This window comes from Coenobita brevimanus, chromosome 14 (assembly GCF_032717465.1).
Source record: "Coenobita brevimanus isolate Jiangsu-jjx chromosome 14, ASM3271746v2, whole genome shotgun sequence".
Taxonomy (NCBI): Eukaryota; Metazoa; Arthropoda; class Malacostraca; order Decapoda; family Coenobitidae; genus Coenobita; species Coenobita brevimanus.
In genome coordinates, this window is record NC_136967.1 from 15558147 (window position 1) to 15565801 (window position 7655).

Below are 7655 nucleotides of genomic sequence, written 5' to 3' on the forward strand. Positions count from 1 at the left end.
CTGCTACTGCTGATGATGATAGTGATGACTGTACTGAAACTACTGCTTTTGGTGATGATGATGATAAGTCTCTATCTCTCTACCTATCTATCCCCAGACGCCATAATCATGTAAAGGGTGGCCGTTTGTCTTTGAGTTAATCGTATTATGGGAAGGGGCACTAACCCTCCGCCAACACATTTGCTGGCACGTAGAGAACATGTTTGTGTTGATTATACGGTTAGCATCCAGCGCTATAAATTTATTATTTCCTGGCTCACAGGAAAACATCATGTTTGTCGCTCTGCCTGAAAAGGAAAGAAGGGTCATAAAAAGTGACAGGAAGGATGGATAATATAGGAAAACAAGAGCAGGACAGAGAGAAAAAGAATGATAAAGATGATGGAAAAAATAGGGTGGGTGGTGAACTGAATGAAAGGAAGGCAATGATTGATTATGTGTGTGTGGATGAAAGGATGCGAAGATGTGTAAAGGATGCAAGAGTGTATAGAGGTTGGGGGAGTGGACTTTCTGACCACTACTTGGTGGTGGCTAGAATAAGAATGCAAGTGAGATGGAGGAATAGAAGAAGGGAAAGACGAGAGGAAGGAGTAGTTGCAAGGAGAGTGGAAAGGTTACAAGAGGATGAGAAAAAGGCAGAGTATAAGAGAGAAGTGGAGGAACGATTGGGCAAATATGAATTGGAGCAGATGGGAGACGTGGAAGGTGTGTGTAAGATATTTACAGAAGAAATATGTGCAGCATGTGATGTGGTGTGTGGAAGGAAGAGAAGACGGAGGGGGGTGCAAGGAACAGCGTGGTGGACTGAAGAGGTGAAACAGGCTGTGGCACAAAAGAAGAAAGCATACAATGAATGGATGAGAAATAGGGGCATGGAAGAAGTTGAGAGGCAGAAGAGGGAGTTATATGTAGAAAGAAAGAGAGAGGTGAAAAGATTAGTAAGAGAGAGTAAGAAGAAAGTGGATGAGGAATTTGGAAGGAATTTGAGTGTAAAGTGGAGGGACTGTAAGAAAATGTTCTGGAGAGAAGTGAAAAGAGTAAGACAGGGTGGAAGTGAAGTTAGCAGGGGAGTGAAAGATAAAAATGGTAGATTACTAGTGGAGAAGGGAGAAAAAGTGAGCAGATGGAGAGAACACTTTAAGGAATTGTTGAACGTAGAAGATGGAAGTAATGCGAGTATAAGTGGCTGGGGAATGGCTGGGAGAAGGAGGGAGGTGAGAAGACAGGAAGAAATCAGTAGGATAGAAGTTGTGGAAGCAATGAAGAAAGTTAAATCGGGGAAAGCCCCAGGAATTGATGGAGTGTGTGGTGAAATGCTGAAGCATGGGGGAGAGATAGTAGTAGAATGGATGTGGAAGATGTGCAGATTGGCCTGGGAGGAAGGTAGAGTCCCGGAGGATTGGAAGTCAGGTATAATTATTCCCTTGTACAAAGGAAAAGGGAAAAAAGAAGTGTGTGGTAATCATAGGGGCATTTGTCTTCTTAGTATAATAGGAAAAGTGTATGGTAGGATACTTATAGACAGAGTTAGAGAAAGAACAGAAAAATTAGTTGGAGAAGAACAGAGAGGCTTTAGGAAGGGAAGAGGTTGTGTAGATCAGATATTCATTCTTGGATCTTTAGTGGAAAAGTTTCTAGAGAAGGGAAAGAAGTTGTATGCGGCTTTCATGGATTTGGAGAAAGCATATGACAGGGTGGATAGACAAGGATTGTGGAAAGTGTTAAGAATATATGGAGTAGATGGGAAGTTGTTGAATGCTGTGAAGAGTATGTACGATGGTGCTAAGGCTGCAGTGCGTGTGGATGGTGAACTAAGTGAATTTTTCTCTTTGAAAGTTGGGTTGAAACAGGGATGTGTCATGTCTCCATGGTTGTTCAATCTGTACATGGATGGGGTAATAAAAGAGGTACAAGGTAGGGTGGTGGATGTCAGAGTGGCCCTGGTGAGAGAGGATAGTGTTTGGAAACTCCCTGAACTGTTGTTTGGAGATGATACTGTGTTGTTGAGTGAAGACGAAGGGGAGCTGCAAGGCTTGGTGGATGAGTTTGAGAGAGTGTGTAAGAAACGGAATCTAAAGATGAATGTAGGGAAGAGTAAAGTGATGGTCTTTGAGAGAGGTGAAGTTAGTGAATGTACAGCGAGGTTGGATGGTGAGGAATTGGAAAATGTGAGTACGTTTAAGTACTTGGGCAGCGTGATGAGTAGGGATGGAGGTTTGGAGGGTGAAGTGCTTGAAAGGGTACAGCAGGGAAGAAAGGTTGCTGGTTCTTTGAAAGCAGTGATAAGAAACAGGGAAGTGAGCATGGAAGTGAAAAAGTTACTACATGACAGTATTGTGATACCAACTCTAACGTACGGAAGTGAAGCTTGGACATTGTTGGAAGGACACAAGTCAAGAGTGAGAGCAGTGGAAATGAGTTATTTAAGAGGAGCCTGTGGAGTCACGTGGAGAGACAGGCTGACGAATGAGGATATAAAGGAGCGTTGTGGTGTGGATGTGGATGTGATAGGAAGCGGTATGAGGAACACACTGAGGTGGTTTGGCCATGTGGAGAGGATGGAGGGTGAAAGACTGACGAAGAGAGTGTATGTGAGTGAGGTGGAGGGGGGAAGAGGGAGGGGGAGGCCGAGGATGAGATGGAGGGATGGGGTGGAGAGGTATATGAGAGAGGGGGGTGTGAGTTGGGAGCAGGGCGGTGAAATGGCGGAGGACAGGGCGACTTGGAGGCGATTTGTTTGTGACCACCCCAAACGGGATTGAGGCGTCTGGCAATAGATAGATAGATAGATAGACTACATCAGCTGAGTGGATGATGATTGTAATGAAGCTGCTGTTGCTCCTGATAGTGATGATTGTAATGAAGCTGCCGCTGATGATGATGATGATTATAATGATGATGATGATAAGCTGTTGCTGTTGCTGCTGCTGATGATAGTGATGATGATCATGATGAGCTGCTGCTGTTGCTGCTGCTGATGATAGTGATGATTGTAATGAAGTTGATGATGATGATGTTGATTGTGATGACGATGATAAGCTGTCCCTGTTGCGCTGCTGCTGCTGCTGATGATGATGATATGATGATGATAACCCGCTCGTTGGAGGGAGAATAATAGCCAAAATTAACACTTCCTCATGCTGGTCAGGTACCAGTTGGGAAGGGGTGTCTTCGATTTGTGAAAATCGAGGTGCTATAATGACTCTTATAGCGTGTGTTAGTCTGTTCATGCTACCGGTAACCACTTTGTCCGCTGTGGCGTGAGTTGAAACCCTAGACTCAAGGCATACACACCGCGAGACCCGGTACGCTACCGACTGAGCCACTGCAGCTCCCCTATGATGGTAACCAGAATAAAATTAAGAATCTCCGACGGTTACAAGAACCAGTGTGCATGCAGTTGATTCTAAGGACTTTGTTTTAGCAAGGGTTTTATAAATCCAAATAGTTTATAAAGCTTCAACCTATTATCATTGCCATCCAAATGAATTATCGTAATAAAATGAACCTCATCATCCCCAAAGATATGTTACTTGTATTCTTGCTACCATCCAGTTCGTTAAGCCTCCCCCGAACTTAACACAATCGTCTGCCGGTAATCAGCATAAAATACAAAACAGGTCATCGGATCAAAGGGGTTAACATACTAATTTAACATCAGGAGAGCAGGCAAACCTTCTCCCCTGCATAATTGCTCGTATACAAAATATAGTTATTTTACCTTCTTATGCTCGGGACAGCAATGGTATTCTGTTTCAGCTGACGGCAGGCCATTGTATTCAGCTGAGTGAATCATAGGAACTGGAGTGTTGATATTACCACCATTGATCTTTTCACAGTCGGAACAACTCTAATATTCAATTTCGTCCAACCCTGGATGACTTGATTCAACTGAGAGTAAGTATAGGAGCCTGAGTGTCAACATTCCTTTACATAATTACCGATATTTGTAATGTCCGATTATGAAACTACTGTATCTTAATCCCTGCAGCCACTGAACTTTACATTACTGTCAATGTTGCTAGACGGTATTTTCCGCCTTAGTAATAAAGGGGTTGATAATCTAACCTCTCCAGATCATATCGTCTGTCGTAAGCTACAGTACATCACATTGCCTGGAAACAGCAAGACTGAGGAACAGAAGACGTCATCGCTGTGAAGGAGTTCAGGGGACTTCCAGTAGCCAGCCAGGCCATTATTTCTTGTCCTTTTTTCTACGACAGCGTGTGATGAGGCAGGTGAGAGTCTTGTAGGTGAGGCAGGGACTTAGCAACAGGACGGCCACCGTCACCACCACTACCACCACCACCAGCAGCCACACGTCCACATTGTACAGCTGGTACAGTACTTGCATGACATCACTGTCCCAGTAACAGCTGGTACCTGCGTTACAACACTGTCTCATTAACTGCTGGTACCTGCGTCACTGCACTGTCTCAGTAACCACTGGTACCTGTGTCACAACACTCCATAATAACAGCTGGTGCCTGCGTCACAAGTCTCAATAGCACCTGGTACCTGCGTCACAAGTCTCAGTAACACTGGTAGCTGTGTCACAACAGTCTTAGTAACAGCTGGTGCCTGCATCACAACACACTAAGTATCAGCTGGTACCTGCGCCCCGTATTCAGTATAACAGCTGGTACCTGCGTCACAACAATCTCTGTAACAACCGGCACCTCCGTCACAACAATCTCTGTAACAGGTGGTACTTGCATCACACCAATCTCTAACAGCTGGTGCCTGTATCACAACACTATTTAACAATTGGTACCTGCATTACAACACTAAGTAACAGCTGGTACTTGTGTCACAACAATGTCGCAGGAGCAACTGGTATGTGTGTCACATCTCTGTCTCGGGAACAACTGATACCTGTGTCACAACTGTCTCAGAAACAGCTGGTACCTGCGTCACAAAACTGTCTCAGGAGCAGCTGGTACCTGGGTCACAACACTCGCAATGATGCCTACACTGCAGACATCTCATTCAGACCTGCTATCTACCTCACAACAGTAAACAGTGTTAGGTCCAGAGAGTACTTCAGTTCTGCGAGGAAATTCCATCAACATCAGAAACATCCGGGTCTTTCATAATACTACCACCAGTGACCCAGCCTAGTGGTGAAAGACTGGATGCACTGGCTCCATGTTCTGCAGCTGACACTCTTTAAAACGAGGCTCAGCTGCTGTATTTTCAAAGCTACGAGGATGAAAATATATAAAGAATCCTAATTTCTAGTGGGCAAATACGTTTGTACCTGTTTTTTAGTATTAGACCTAGAGAACTTAATGCCTTTCCGCAAACAGCTCTCACTCGTTTGGTATAGAAGCTAAGTTCTTTTTGCTTTTATCTTTATCAAAATCTGTCCTTGCATCATTTTTACGAGATTTGTATATCAAAAAATGGCTATGGTGCAGCTGGTATGTGCTCATTTTTGTTCGTGAGTATACCTCTTCACTGTTGCTCCAGGATGAAATGCTCATAACAGCATGAAAGAGAATACAGCAGATCAGAGTAAATCTAAACAGAAGCTGCAGAACGTTTTATTTTACCACTGACGTATACTGACAAGAGGAACGTTCAGATTTAAGTTATGAGAATCTTACCATGATTCTCATGGACGTGAAGAAGGACCAAGAAAGAGTAATGAAACTACCAACAAGTGATGAGCCTGACATAGTGAAGTACCCACCAAGGCATATGGACGGCAGGGCATCGGAGGTGGGTGGCACCGCGGTGTCTGATGACGTACTCGATCCAGTAGGTGGTCCAGGCCCCCGGCGACACTGGCTGGTCACGCATCACGCTCGAACGACGCGCCACTTCATCCTGACAGGGTAATAAGGGAAAACAGAATAACAGACTGGAATGGCACACCAGTGCAATGGCCTTTAATCAGTATCATTCTCTTCTCTCTAAGCTGAATGATATCGTCAAGGGGAGGCGGTGGCTCAATCGGTGGAGAGTTGGCCTGCATTCCTAACGGACCCGGGTTCAAATCCCGCTGGGGCAGGGAGGAGTTTAAGGATTTGAACTTCATAAATATCAGACTTTACTGATCTACCAAAAGACCCCCGACATGTAAAAATACGCCCGCTGATATCAATACACCAGTCCTGTATGAGACAGCCCTAGCATGTATTCAGTATGGACGGTGGGTGTTAGCGCCGGAGTGGTGACATGTAGAGGTATGTGGTACGTAGGACTACTGGGCCTTGAAAGCAGGCAGTGAAGCCTATGCCCAGAGTCGGATATATTAAAAAAAAAAAACGTAACATCGACTAGATAATTGTCGTTAAGTTGTGTGTGTGTGTGTGTGTCCGACTCTGCGAATAGGTTTCACAGCCTGTTTCCAATGTCCAGTAGTCCTCCTACGTACCACACACCTCTACATGTCATCACTTCGGCGCTAACACCCACCGTCCATACTGAATACATGCTAGGGCTGTCTCATACAGGACTGGTATATCGGTATTAGCGGAGAGATTTTTACAAGTCAACGGGTCTTCTGGTAGATAAGGAAAATCTGTTTTATGAAATTCAAATCCTTAAACTATTTCTTGATCCAGCCCTGATTCTATCCTGGGTCCATTAGGACTATAGGCCACATCTCTACCGATTCATCCACCACCAACGATTAATATTGTCTTGCGTGATATCTGTTAGTATTTTGTTAAACTGACTAATATCGTTAAGCAACTCTTGCCAAGCTGACTAATATCGTCTAGTAACTCTAGCTGAGCTAACTAATATTGTGTAGTATATCTAGCTGAGCTAATAATGTCTTGTCTTCCTAGCTGAGAGAACTAATATCGTCTACTATCTCTAGCTGAGCCAAGTAATATTGTGTAGTATCGCCAGATGAGCGATTGAATATTGTGTAGTATCTCTAGCTAAGCTAACTAATATTGTGTAGTATCTCTAGCTAAGCTAACTAATGTTCTGTAGTATCTCTTGCTAAGCTAACTTATATTGTGTAGTATCTCATGCTAAGCTAACTAATATTGTGTAGTATGTCTTGCTAAGCTAACTAATATTGTGTAGTATGTCTTGCTAAGCTTACTAATATTGTGTAGTATCTCTTGCTAAGCTAACTAACATCGACACTCTTACTGTTCTTAGTCAAATGGGCTGTGGTGGCTGGATCGATAGTGTACTCGCCTCGCGATGTATACAGTATGCATGGAGTCTTGGGTTGGTACTCTGGCCGCGGCGGGTATTTAAGTGGGTACTGGTGGTATGTCCTTTTATAATTATGCTTGCATATGTTGGCATAGTTTCGTGTCTGCCACTGGCACACAGAATCTGACACACACAGTTATAGTTACTACAATACTTTGTCTTTCACATGTGTTTGTTTGTAGTTTATTGATATTATTAAGTATTTTGTAGATCCGAGAGGTGTCTGTGGAGTGAGAAGGAAGGAATATTGAAGAGTTAGCATTAAGCCATAGTATGGCTATATTTCACAAAGGTTGCAGTTGAAGTGGTCTTGACGAGAATGTGGTGTAAGGCAGAAAAGGTCAGTGTCAATGGGAAGTCCATAAACTATTCATGTCATGGAAGCAAATGTCAAGCCTGATGGGACTGGAGGGAAAATAAAGACCGGAAGAAACACGGAAATATCAAAAAGAGGGGTAGGACAGAAGTGA